At 41.9% G+C, this 14264-nt stretch overlaps 1 protein-coding gene across 3 annotated transcripts in view; it reads right to left on the reverse strand.

Annotated features, from left to right (window-relative positions):
- LOC106080903 (uncharacterized) overlaps nt 1-14264 on the reverse strand; it is a 562885-nt gene that overhangs the window by 336402 nt on the left and 212219 nt on the right. The gene's annotated exons all lie outside the window — the stretch shown is intronic.

The following is a 14264-nucleotide window of genomic DNA, read 5'->3' on the forward strand; positions in this document are numbered from 1 at the left end:
TTACGTAGCCATTCAACCAGAAATGAGCCTCATCGCTGAACAAAATTTGTCAAAATTTGAACACATTTCGAACCGAACACTGATTTTGGTAATAAAATTCAATGATTTGCAAGCGTTGCTCGTTAGTAAGTCTATTCATGATGAAATGTCAAAGCATACTGAGCATCTTTCTCTTTGACACCATGTCTGAAATCCCACGTGATCTGTCAAATACTAATGCATGAAAATCCTAACCTCAAAAAAATCACCCTTTAGCTGAAAATGATCATTTGACCTCCTTTTGGGAATAAATCAAAGGAAATTTGCAATACAAAATACACCCAAAGAAATAAGTCTGCCGTTGTTTGTTTGTCGGTTTGTTTGTTTGCTCCGTGTAGACCCAAAAGCGGCTAAAACCGATTACCTTGAAATTTTCATAGATTATGTAGATTGGTCTGGAAGAAAACATAGGCTATCGGAAGGGGGGCGGACCCTCCCCCTTACCCCAAAAGTACTACTCAAAAATAAAAGTGAGCCGATCGGTACAATATGGGATTCAAATGAATGGTATTCAAGAGTAGAGTACGAATTTCATAATAAAAGTTGGGTCCAAGTACCTGGGGGGCCGCCCCAGCCCCGAAAACCCCTTAAAATAGGTTTATTTGACAATCATGACAATATGGGACTCAAATGAAAGGTATTCGGAAGTAGATTACGAATATGGTCAGGAAGTAGGAATAGGATTTATAATTAACTAGCTGACGCGGGCCCGCTCCGCTGAGCCTTCTTTTACTTTGTATGGAAGAAAACCCTCTTATTTGTAATTTATTTATTTACACCCGCACAACAAGAATATAAAATTCTTATAATTAAAGTGCGGTTAACATCTCCAACATCTGCAATATGAGCCTCATATTGCCATAGTCAGCAAATACTTCCTATTTGGGTGGTGTTGTGGGGGTGAGGTGGCCCGATTGACACTTTTCCCGAATATTGATATCAGATTCGTGCTTTACACCCAAAGACCTTTTATTTGAGTCCCATATTGCTATCGTCATAAATATGTCCCCCTTGGAGGATGTTTTTGGGAAGAGGCGGCCCCCCAAACACTTGATCCCATATTTGGACATCAGATTCGAATTCTTCATTCAAATACCTTTTATTTTAGCCTCATATTCCCATGATCAGTAAATAAGTCCAGTTTGGAAGAATGGGTGGACTTCCAGAAACGTGGTCCCACATTTGGATATTAGATTCGTATTCTATTCGCAAATACCTTTCATTTGAGTCCCATATTGCCATGGTCGGTAAATATGTCCGATTTAGGGGTGTTTTGGGGCTTGGGGTGGTCCCCCTAGCACTTGATCCGAAAATTGGATATCAGATACGTTTTCTAATCTTAAATACCTTTCATTTGAGTCCCATATTGTCGTGATTTGTCCAAATATATCTTTGATAGGTTTTAGGGTGGGGCGGCCCCCCTAGGAACCCCATCCGAAATTTGGATACTAAATTTTTATTTTTAAGGTACTATATGGAAGCACACGAAATATCGCTTAAATCGCAACACATATCTCTGAGATCTGGCGTTTCTGAAAATTGGGGTAAGGGGGAGGGTCCGTCCCTCCTTCTGATATTAAAAAAATGTAGTTCCTTATTTTCACCACGCGATCATTATGCACAATCTGTGAAAATTTCAAGAAAATCGGTTCAGCCGTTTCTGAGTCTATGAGGAACACACAAACATACAAACAAACAAACTTACAAACAAACACAAATTGATTTTTATATATAAAAGATTAAAAACGGAAAGGGTTCGGACCCTCCACCGTTACCCCAAAAACACGACCCAAAATCAAAAGTGGATCGATAAGGACAATATGGGTATCAAATGAAAAGCATGCGGGAGTAGATAACGAATCTGACACACAAAGTCATATCAAAGTATAGGGGGTCACCCCACCCCAAAAAAAAACGCCCAAAATGGTCACATTAGCCAATCACGGATATATGGGACTCGGTTTGTTTGTTCCGTGTAGACTAAAAAACGACTGAACGAATCGTATTTTCGCATATTGTGTAGGTTGGTCTGGAAGGAAACATAGGCTTTATAATTTTTCGGTAACCGAAAGGGGACGGACCCTCCCCCTCATGCCAAAAACACAACCCACAATATATGTATCAAATGAAAGGTATTGGAAAGAATACGAATATGGTATTAAAATTTGAGTCTAAGTACCCATCGGGCCGCCCCAATCCCAAAACTCCCCCAAATATGGGGCTCAAATGAAAGGTATTCGGGAGTAGATTTCGAATCTGGCATACAAAATGAGATAAAAGTATAGGGGGTTATACTTATGACTATATGATACTTCGCTGAACCGATTTTCTTAAAATGTTCATTGATTGTGTGTCTGGAAGGAAACATAGGCTATATAATTTTTCGGTATCAGAAGGGGGACGGACCCTCCCCCTTATGCCTAAAACACAACCCAAAATCATAGGTGAACCGATCGGGACAATATGGATATCAAATGAAAGGAATTGGAGAGTAGAACACGAATATGGTATTAAAACTGCAGTATAAGTACCCATCGGGCCGCCCCAACCCCAAAACTCCCCCAAACAGACATATTAGACGTTCATTTGAATATGGGACCCAAATGAAAGGTATTCGGGAGTAGATTTCTAAACTGGCATACAAAATCAGATCGAAGTATAGGGGGTCATGCCACCCCTCAAAAACGCGATTAGACCCATTATGACTATATGATACTTGGCTGAACCGATTTTCTTAAAATGTTCAATGATTGGAATTAATTTTAAGATATGGGGTCGAGGAGGACTCTCACCCTAACCCCAAAAACGCCACCCATATCCGAAAGTGGTCGGATGGGCACAAAAGGGTATCAAATGAAAGGTATTGGAGACCAGAAAACGAATATGGTATCAAAATTTCGTTCCAAGTAGCCAAATTGCAAATTTTGCCATGAACATTCCATTAAGGAACAGGGGCAAACTTCTCACCTATCAATGAGTGCAGTCCGATTCAAGTTTAAGCTCAATGATAAGGGGCCTCCTTTTTGTAGCCGAGTCCGAACGGTGTGCCGCAGTGCGACACCTCTTTGGAGAGAAGTTTTTACATGGCATATTACCTCACAAATGTTGCCAGCATTAGGAGGGGAAAGCCACCGCTGAAAATGTTTTCTGATGGTCTCACCAGGATTCGAACCCAGGCGTTCAGCGTCATAGGCGGACATATTAACCTCTGCGCTACGGTGGTTCCCAGTACCCAGCCATTATGACGACATGGGTTTCAAATGAAAGCTATTTGAGTGTAGAAAACGAATTTGATATCCAGTTTTGGAGCCAAGTGTTTTGGGGTACGCCCTAAGGCACCCCCTAAACTGAACTTAATTTGCGTTGGGAATAAAGAACGAATTTCATATCTATTTGCAGTGCAAAGTGCCGGTGACCGCCCCAGTCCCAAAACATCCCCCAAACGGTTCATATTTGCCATAAGGGCAATAGCAACCAGGACGGTAAGTTCACGAACAGTCTTGCAGTGCAAGAAGGAGATTAACGCCTTCTCTGAGGATGGCAAAATCCGCATCGTTTGGGTGCCGGGCCGTAACGGAGTAAGGGGAAATGAAAGGGCAGACGATTTAGCGGTGAAGGCCAGAGGACTGCCGTCAATAAACTTGGTTAGCCCGAAGCCTTTCCGGTCGACGCAGTCCGAATTAAGGGAGTGGGCGACGGCGATGCGCATGCAACATTGTGGAACAGCGAAACGGTCGGTAGGACGGCAAAAATCCTATGAAGGGGATCCAGATCGTGAGAAGACGAGGCTATTGCTGAAATGAAGTAAGAAGGAGACCAGTATAGCTATTGGTATCATAACAGGACACATAGGACTACGAGCTCACTTATGTAAAACCGGTGCAGCAAGTGATAGCATGTGTAGGACATGCGGGGAAAATGATGAGATGTCGAATCCTTTCCTTTGTCATTTCCCGGCTTTCGCGTCTAACAGATACCGGCACTAAGGTGGAGACACAATACCAGACATGAACCAACTTAGGGGCGTGGTGTTGAAGGATTTTGTAAGTAGCACGGAATTCCTGACTTAAAATTTTCTTTTTAGAGGTTACTTTATAGTTTTTAGAGCGCACAACAAGCCGATTACTGGCTTAGGTGTATGTCCGTCCGTCTGTCTGTCGAAAGCCCGCTAACTTCCGAAGGAGTAAAGCTAGCCGCTTGAAATTGTACACATATATTTCTTATTAGTGTAGGTCGGTTGGGATTGAAAATGGGCTATATCGGTCCATGTTTTGATATAGCTGTCATATAAACCGATCTTGGGTCTTGACTTCTTGAGCCTCTAGAGGGCGCAATTCTTATCCGATTTGAATGAAATTTTGCACGACGTGTTTTGTTATGATATCCAACAACTGTGCCAGATATGGTTCAAATCGGTGCATAACCTGATATAGCTGTCATATAAACCGATCTTGGGTCTTGACTTCTTGAGCCTCTAGAGTGCGCAATTATTATCCGATTGGAATGAAATTTTGAACGACGTGTTTTGTTATGATATCCAACAACTGTGCCAGGTATGGTTCAAATCGGTCCATAACGTGAAATAGCTGTCATATAAACCGATCATGGGTCTTGACTTCTTGAGCCTCTAGAGGGCGCAATTCTGGTCCGATTTGACTGAAATTTTGCACGTGGTGTTTTGGTATCACTTCCAACAACTGTGCTAAGTAAGATTCAAATCGGTGCAGAACCTGATATAGCTGCAATATGAACCCATCCTGGATCTTGACTTCTTGAGCCAATAGAGCACGCAATTCTCATCCGATTTGGCTGAAATTTCGCATGAGGTGTTTTGTTATGATATCCAACAACTGTGCCAGGTATGGTTCAAATAGGTCCATAACCTGATATAGCTGTCATATAAACCGATCTTGGGTCTTGACTTCTTGAGTCTCTAGAGGGCGCAATTCTTATTCGATTGGAATGAAATTTTGAACGACGTGTTGTGTTATCCAACAACTGTGCTAGGTATGGTTCAAATCGGTTCATAACCTGATATAGCTGCCATATAAACCGATCTTGGGTTTTGACATTTTGAGCCTCTAGAAGGCGCAATTCTTATCCGATTGGAATGAACATTTGCACGGCGTGTTTTGTTATGATATCCAACAACTGTGCCAGGTATGGTTCAAATCGGTCCATAACCTGATATAGCTGTCATATAAACCGATCTTGGGTCTTGACATTTTGAGCCTCTAGAAGGCGCAATTCTTATCCGATTCGAATGAACATTTGCACGGCGTGTTTTGTTATGATATCCAACAATTGTGCCAAGTATGGTTCAAATCGGTCCATAACCTGATATAGCTGTCATATAAACCGATCTGGGGTCTTGACTTCTTGAGCCTCTAGAGGGCGCAATTCTTATCCAATTTGACTGAAATTTAGCACGTGGTGTTTTGGTATCACTTTCAACAACTGTGTTAAGTATGATTCAAATCGGTGCATAACCTGATATAGCTGCAATATGAACCGATCTTGGGTCTTGACTTTTTGAGCCTCTAGAGGCGCAATGCTTATCCGATTGAAATGAAATTTCGCACGACGTGTTTTGTTATGATATCCAACAACTGTGCCAAGTATGGTTCAAATCGGTCCATAACCTGATATATCACTAGGTATGGTTCAAATCGGTCCATAACTTGATATAGCTGTCATATAAACCGATCTTGGGTCTTGACGTCTTGAGCCTCTAGAGGGCGCAATTCTTAACCGATTTGAATGAATTTTTGCATGACGTATTTTATTCTTACTTTCGACAACTGTGTCAAATAAGGTTCAAATCGGTTCATAACCTGATATAGCTGCCATATAAACCGATCTGCGATCTTGACTTCTTGAGCCTCTAGAGGTCGCAATTATTATCCGATTTGCCTGAAATTTTGTACGACGGATCCTGTCATGAACATACGTGTTTATTATGGTCTGAAACGGTCTATAGCTCGATACAGCTCCCATATAAATCGATCTCTCTGTTTTACTTCTTGTTTCTTCAAACATTTCCTTCATAATTAAGTAGCAGTGATATTCAGCAAACAACCGACTTTTCAGCAGTTAGCCTGCTACTCTGAAATTGCAGTACTACTGATGTAATAGCCGAACTACTGCTACAATAGCAGAAAAATTAACTACTAATATTCAGCAGACAGTGTTTGCTATTTTCAGCAAACTTTTTGCTATGAGTGTACGCCTCTGGTTTTATATGAAAGTTTTATCAAAAGTGTTAGGCAACAATAAATTTCACTTTTCAATAAAACAAAAATGATCTGACTTGAGTTGGATTCATCCATCATTCCGAAAGTAGCGCTATGTGACATCATTTCCTCTTTTGCGTTTTTTTCAGGATTATTGGATAGAAATGAAAAGTTGTTTGTATAGACCAATTAGCGTTTAATCCACACTGAAAGATTATGGATTAAAAGAAAACGAGTTCAAAAGCATGTACTCTTTAGCTGGCCATAAAATATGGCATAAGCATTGGTTTATGTGTAAACCGTAAACTTCCTTATGAAATCAATTAAAAAAAAATGTTTTTCTTTGATTTTTTTCGTTTTCATTTTGCAAAATTTGCTTTATATAGAGTTCAATATTAAATTACACATGGATATATTGAGCACGTTGAGTGTTTGTGTGTGTGTGTTTAGTTGCTTTTCCTGCTGCTACCACTAATGAGTTCGACTATATACGTTGAAACTTTTGTTTTTTTTTTTTTTTTTTTTGAAAAAAAAGTGCTTTTAAAATCCAAAATGGTATAAATGGCCATTGGGAGGGAGGGTTCAAAGAAACAAAAGATTAAAGCGTTTACGACCATTTCCTCCCTGTGGCCAAAAGGAGTTGAGAGTTTTATAGCTTTTGGCGGTTTTGACGCTATGACTGTGGCTTTGGTTAACCCGCATCCAAATGTCAGTTGGTAAACCATTTTAATCACGTTTACTGCTAACTAAACTATATTTTTTTTTTGCTTTTGGCTTTGTTATAGTTATGTTTTGGCTTAGAGTTGTGTTTAGGGAGCTGAAGTTGGAGTTTTGAACCCTGCAGATGTATGATGGAGAAATGAGTGAAAATAAACAGCAAAAATAAAAAAAGAGGTGATTCAATGTACAGAGGAGATTCAGTGATGGCGTTTTCACAAATGAGTGGGTATCATTGGATGAAATGTTTAGACGAACGGCTAATAGACAGACGGACGGATGTGTGTAATCCTATGAGCAAAGATTCAACCGTGTTATTGTTTTACAGATAATACTAAAAAATCAAAACATGCTCGGTCGTCACCATTGCCACCATAATTGTGGCTGCACAGTGGGTTAGTAGCAGCAAAAATGGGAAGGGAAATATTTAAAACTCCTGTAATAAAAAAAAAGTCTGCTGCTGATAGCAAACACTGTCTGGTGACTGATAGTACTAAACGTTATTGCTATTACAGCAGTAGTTCTGCTGAAGCTAAGTGATTGCAATTTCAGAACAGCAGCCTAACTGCTAGAAAGCATGTTGTTTGCTGAAAATGACTACTGCTCTATTTATGATGAGATCAAGGAATGGAACGATAATAGCATTTCTTGACATTGAAAGTGCTTTTAGTAATGTAAAACTAAAGTCAATCATGAAGGAGCTGGAGTTTTTAGACATCACAGACATTGAGTGGTCTACTAAGTACAAGTCATTGTTCAATTTGTGGAAAAAATATTGGTCTTTATGGTAGCTATATTCAAATACAGACCGATCTGAACCATATACGATACGGATGTCGAAAGTCTAACTTTAGTCACTGTGTCAAATTTCAGCGAAATCGGATCGGCAGCTATATCTAAATCTGAACCGATGTGTGCCATATTGCAGAATAATGTCTAGGGGCTTTACTTAACTCACTGTCCCAAATTTCAGCGAAATCCAACAATAAATGCACTTTTTATGGGCCCAAAACCTTAAATCTAGAGATCGGTCTATATGGCAGCTATATCCAAATCTGGAACGATCTGGACCAAATTGAAAAAGGATGTCGAAGAGCCTAACACAACTCACTGTTCTAAATTTCGGCGAAATTGGACAATAAATGCGCTTTTTATGGGCCCAAGACCTTAAATCGAAAGATCGGTCTATATGATAGCTATATCCAAATCTATACCCATCTGGACCAATTTGAGGAAGGATGTCGAAGGGCCTAACATAACTCACGGTCTCAAATTTCGCCGAGATCGGATAATAAATGCGCCTTTTATGGGCCGGAAACCTTAAATCAAGAGATCGGTCTAAATATATGGCAGCTATATCTATAGAGAAAGGTGTAAAAGTGGTCGTGGTCGATGACGTGGCGATTGCGGTTAGTGGAGAGCAAAGTGGACTAGGGGAAGTTGTCAAGCGTAAATCCTTGCAAGACAGAGTACTTCTTTCCAGCAGTAGATACAAGTTGCCTACAGTGTCCACCTGTCTCTTTGGGAGGAGGGAATGTTCCATTTACCGAAAGCGCAAAATACCTGGGTGTTTTGCTAGACAGGAAATTGAACTTCAAATCAAACAATTTGGAAAGGGCAAGAAGGGCAACTCTTGTCCTATACACCTGCAAGAGAGAACATGTTGTCCTGGCATAGGCGGAGCTATGAGGACCACGCCCACTAGGGCACTGTAGGCTATTCTAGATATCCGACCCATAGCCATAGAGATCAAGTGTGAGACAGCCACTGGGGCTATGAGACTTAAGGCATTCTCCCATTGCCATAAGCCTCAGGATGGGAGCAGGTCGCAATATCGTGGGATAATCGAGGCGACGATATGAAACCTGATAGGAATGGAAGAGGTCTCAAATCGGATATCTGAGATGACATTTGAGTTCGAGTGCGAAGCACTGTTCCATTGGCACAGTCTTAGATGGAAGGAACTCTGGTATTGCAATCTGAAAGTTCATGCAGCACAGATGAATTATAGCTAAAGAAGACAGAGTGGGCCTGGGGGGGGGCCTGTGTGGTTTTAACGCGAGTACGTGGAGTGTGAACATCTTTACGGACAGTAAACTGGCCATCAGGGCAATAACAACCAGAACGGTAAGGTCACTAACAGTCTTGGAGTGCAAGATGGAAGAAGATCTGCTTCATTTGGCCACCGTCAATAAATTTGACGTTTCTTCGCAGTTCGAGTAAAGAGAGTGGGCGACGAAAGCGGATATAACAATGTGGAACAGCAAAACGGTTGGTAGGACAGCGAAAATCCCATGGGGAGGTCCAGGTCGTGAGAAGACGTGGCTATTATTGAAAGGAAGTAAGAAGGAGATCAGTATAACTATTGGAGAGGATAATGGTGACAAGATTTAGGGAGGTCTACGATGAGGGTACTTCTCCGTACCAGATCGGCTTTCGGGAGGAAAACGGCAATGTGGATGCCTGGATCCACGTGCAGAACTGTGTGAGAGAATCGAGCGCCAAATATGTCCTTGGCATATTTGTCGATTTCAAAGGCGCTTTTGATTACCTTTCGTGGCGTAGTGTACTCACAAGTTAAGGCGAAATAGGATGTCGGGAACTTTCTCTCTGGCGTAGTTACTTCTGTGATAGAAGAACTTGCTTGGTTGGTGCTAGCGATATGGTTTGAAAGGATATTCAGCGTGGCTGCCCTCAGGGGCCCCACAGTGCTCCATATATATGGAACATCATGATGGATACCCTGCTGGGAAGTCTCGCTGAGTTCTCAGTGCATATGCGGATGACATGCTCATCCTGGTTGAAGGAGATTCCAGACTTGTTCTGGAAACTCGCGATGAGCTTGCCATGGGCATTGTGCGCGAATGGAGCGATCGTGTTGGTGTTGACGTCGCGGAGGACAAAATCGTTGCTCAAGGGCATCTTGTCGTGGAATCGTCCACCCACGATTCGATCTGATGGAGCTAGCATCAGGAATGTAGCGCTCGTAAAATATCTGGAAGTGACGGTTTCGGAGAGAATGGGTTTCCTGGTCCATTTGGATCGGGTGAAGGAGAAGATGACTGGAGTAGCCGGTATGGTTTAGCGTGTTTTGAGAAGCGATTGGGGTCTTAGTCGTCGCGCTGTTTGGTCCATATATCGTGGTCTATTTGTTGCTTGCGCAACTTCTGGAGTGCCTGTATGGCACGGAATTGCTGCGACAGTCTTAGGACGAAAGAAGATCCCCTCTTGTCAGAGGGTGGCAATGCTGGCTTGCTTGCCTGTGTGTAGAACTGTTTTGACAGATGCACTACAGGTATTGCTTGTCGCGCCCCCGCAATGGTCGGTTGACTTACGAATTTATTCGTGACGCGATGTTCGTACGAGATCGCCCTTCATACTAACGGGACCAGGTTCCTTTAGGCTAGGTGTAAGGTTTAAGTGGCAGTCTGCCATCAGACTCACTTAGACGTTTTCGTCCATTGTGATACCATAGCAACAGATGACGGAAGAAGGATGAATATGCCTTTGCATGGGAGGAATTTGTCCGCAACTGATCTGTACGACTGTGGGAGACCTGAGGACTGGAGACATTTACTGACGGAATGCCCGTACTATGCAGACATTACAGATTTAGGCGCGTTGGGGATTAGCGGGGCGGTGTGGGATTTAAGTAGGGCCCTTGAAGACCAGACGACTGTTGCAAGGCTGGCCACCTTTTCCCGGGAAGTATTTCTTAAGAGGCGGACAAGACTTAGTGGAGGGATTATTCATCTCACGGCCTGGCACCTGCCTTGCCTATGTTGATGCAGCGGCGTTTGCCCATCGTTGGTTCCCGTGGCTGTTGTGGTTGTGTTCAATCATCCGTGAGGTTGGCCGCGTTGATTGTGAGTCCCATGTTGATGCAGATATGTGTGGCGTAGCCCGTGTCCTGTTTGTGTTTGTGTATATCGTCCTGTTGTATGTTTGGTGCATACTTTTGTATGCTGGCTTAAGGTCGGCTTAGGGCGTTCATTTCTTTCAGGTGACCTGTCCGGAATAGTTTGGGATTCAACTGGTAGTAGACTTTTAAGGCTACGAAGTCTGACCGGAGACTTAAATCAGGTACCACGGGTGTCAGGAGCCCCTGGAACTTCGGTTCCAGCCTGACAATGGTGAGGCCCCAGTAGGGAGCAACGTGGTGGCTGTGGTTTGTATCCAAATCGCGGGTAGAGCATAAGCTCGGCCTGGAGTTGCGTTTTCAACCGGGTGCCGTGACCCAGAGATCGGAAGGAGTTTTAGGTAGTGTTCCGCTCTTAACCAAGGAGGTGAACACGTCCAAATACGTGGGATCAAATTGGTACTCATATGTGGGTTAACACATATGGGGGCGTTGGTCGACGCAGTGTATTCACCCTTGGGCCTCGCAGGTTTGGGCCGTGATGGGCAGCATTTGCGTTAAACACGACATACAAATCGTCTTAAAGAGCCCTACCTGTTCAAATTCAGATGTGTGCTTTACAACTTACTCTATTTGGAATGGTTATAAAGCACCATGATCCATTTGACACCTCCCGCTGAAGATATTTCTTGGTCGAAATTGAAATCGCGATACGGGGAACCAGTTCTTCCGAAACACACTTTTGTTGACTTTTAAATGTTTTTTTTTACTATTCTTTGAATAGAAAGCTTTAAACAATGGTCTAAAGCCGGACAATATCCTGCAATGGAATCTGAAAAATATAAGGACCATTAAGGCTTCTAGGGGCTCAAGAAGTTAAATCCGGGAATAGGTTTATATGGGTGCTGTATCGATTTATAAACCTAGCTGGGTGTTGAAGGGTGTAAACGTACTCTGCGTACCAAATTTCAGCAAAATCTTACAAAAATTGAGGTTTTGCGGTTTATATGGGGGCTATATCTATTTATGAAAATTTCAGCCAAACCGGACAATATTAAAGGCTTCTAGGGTCTCAAAAAGTCAGAAGGCTTATGTGGGGGCGATATCAGTTTATAAGGCGATTCGTATCATTGAAAGTCAGAACAGAAGTTTTTATGTTCAACCTCAGTCAAACTGTTAAAAAATTTAAACCTCTAAGGGCTCAAGAAGTTAACAGTGGAGATCGGTTCATATGAGGGCTATATCAAAATCTGATCCAATATGGCCTATTTGCAAATCCCCATAACTTACATCAATAAGAGGTATCTGGGGGAAGGGCGGGCGGACATTGCTAGATCGCAGATCAAAAATTTGAGATTTGACTTGCTCTGCCTCTACTAAAATGCCTAACAAATATTGCCTGTGTACCCAAAAGAGTTAGCGCATCTTCAAATTGTATATGGTAAGGTGGTTACAACAGACGGACGGACAGGGGTGTATCTTCTTATAATTAAACCACTACAAGTTCGATGCTTCTCAAATGTAATAACAAAATCATAGTTTGCCTCTTTTGACCCCTAAGGCTCTGCTCTCAACCACTGTGCATTCGCCACCTCATGACAATGGGATGAGCTAGCAGAGAGTTATAATAAAAAGTGCTGTTATTGTATTTTTGTTGTTGGTCTCCCTGTCTATCTTCAGAGTTCAAATGTAATTTTAGTTGTATGCCTTGTTGTTGTTGTTGTTTTCTTCTTGTGCTGTTTTGTTTCATTTCTTAGCAGACTCAAAGTCGTTAGGTTGTTACTCTAGACAACTGAGGTTGTCGTTGTACCATTGTTGCTGTTGTTGGCGGTGTTGTTGTAACCGAGGATACAGCAACAACATCAAAAACTTTCTTTTAACATTAATTTTTATAGGTTTGACTTTTTATTATTGCTGTCGACGAGTGTAGGCAATGCTGGGAGGTTGAAGATGTGTTTTTTTTTTTTTTTTTTTTGTTTCATTTTTTATTTTTCACGCTACTTGGAGCAATGGTTCAAGCCTACAATTGCCTCCTTAGCCTTTCTAAAATTTCAATAATTAGAGGAAGGGGTTGTGCGGTTCATTTGTAAATCTTTGCAAGCCGCCTTTTGGCTTTTCGTACTTTAATGAAGTGAAAACTTTTCTGTGTTTTATTAATTTTGTTTTTTTTTTTTTTTTGTATTACAAAAAATTCCTTTAACTGTGGAAGCCTTTAAATATCACGAGGCAAACCACGTTGATCTTCACAGGCCTCATTGGCAAAAGACCAAATCTGGTCTAGTCCGGTAATTAATCTTAATCATGAAGCATATTTATGCGCAATGTTGGCTGCTTGTTTGCTTGACTGGCCATTGATTTGTGAAATACTCCAATGTAGGATGGGGCAAAAAACCTCGGTTGGAACATAAATCTCTTTCCTTGTATGGGGTTAAATGAGACACTATGCGTCGGGTAATTAGCCAAGTGTTATTATTGCTTGGTGTATGTACGTCCGTCCGTCCGTCCAGCCGTCTGTCGGTCAATCTTTTTGTCTGCCACTCTAAAATATTGACTAAATGACTGATGGCTTCAAAGGAGGTAAACTTTGAAAATGATTTGCTGTTGGTCTCTTTCGAATATTGAAAAGTGTAGAAAATATGTCAGGGAATCGTATGGGCATCATTAAACTTAAAGTTATTCTGGATTCAAAGTTAAAATTGTTGGGAAGTAGGTAGGCTAGGTGTAAGGTTTAAGTGGCAGTCTGCCATCAGACTCACTTAGACGTTTTCGTCTATTGTGATACCATAGCAACAGATGAAGGATAAAGATGCCTTCTAGTTCCTACCGTTGAACCCTCCAGATTGCTTTAAAAAGCCCAACAACTTTCTAATGTTCACATCAGTCAAGTTCTCAAAGAACACAAAGTAGAACTCCTTCTAACTGCCTGTGAGGGACACACACACACACAACAGATGTTCAATAGTCTCTTCTTCCTATAGAAGAAAGATTACCGAATCCCGGCGCTTTTTAAAGCCTTATATGACAATTTGTTCCGATTATAAGGCCTGAGTTTGTTGTGATTTTTCATTCGTATGGAGGCACCGTAGCGCAGAGGTTAGCATGTCCGCTTATGACGCTGAACGCCTGGGTTCGAATCCTGGCGAGAATGTCATAAAAATGTTCAGCGGTGGTTTTCCCCTCCTAATGCTGGTGACATTTGTGAGGTACTGTACCAATTGGTATGGCAGCCATGTAAAAACTTCTCCACAGAGAGGTGTCACACTACGCCACGCCGTTCGGACTCGGCTATAAAAAGAAGGTCCCTTATCATTGAGCTTAAACTCGAATCGGACAGCACTCATTGATATGTGAGAAGTTTGCCCCTGTTCCTTAATGGAATGTTCATGGGCAAATTTGCATTTTGCATTTGCATGCCT

This window comes from Stomoxys calcitrans, chromosome 5, assembly GCF_963082655.1.
Source record: "Stomoxys calcitrans chromosome 5, idStoCalc2.1, whole genome shotgun sequence".
In the NCBI taxonomy this organism is placed as follows: Eukaryota; Metazoa; Arthropoda; class Insecta; order Diptera; family Muscidae; genus Stomoxys; species Stomoxys calcitrans.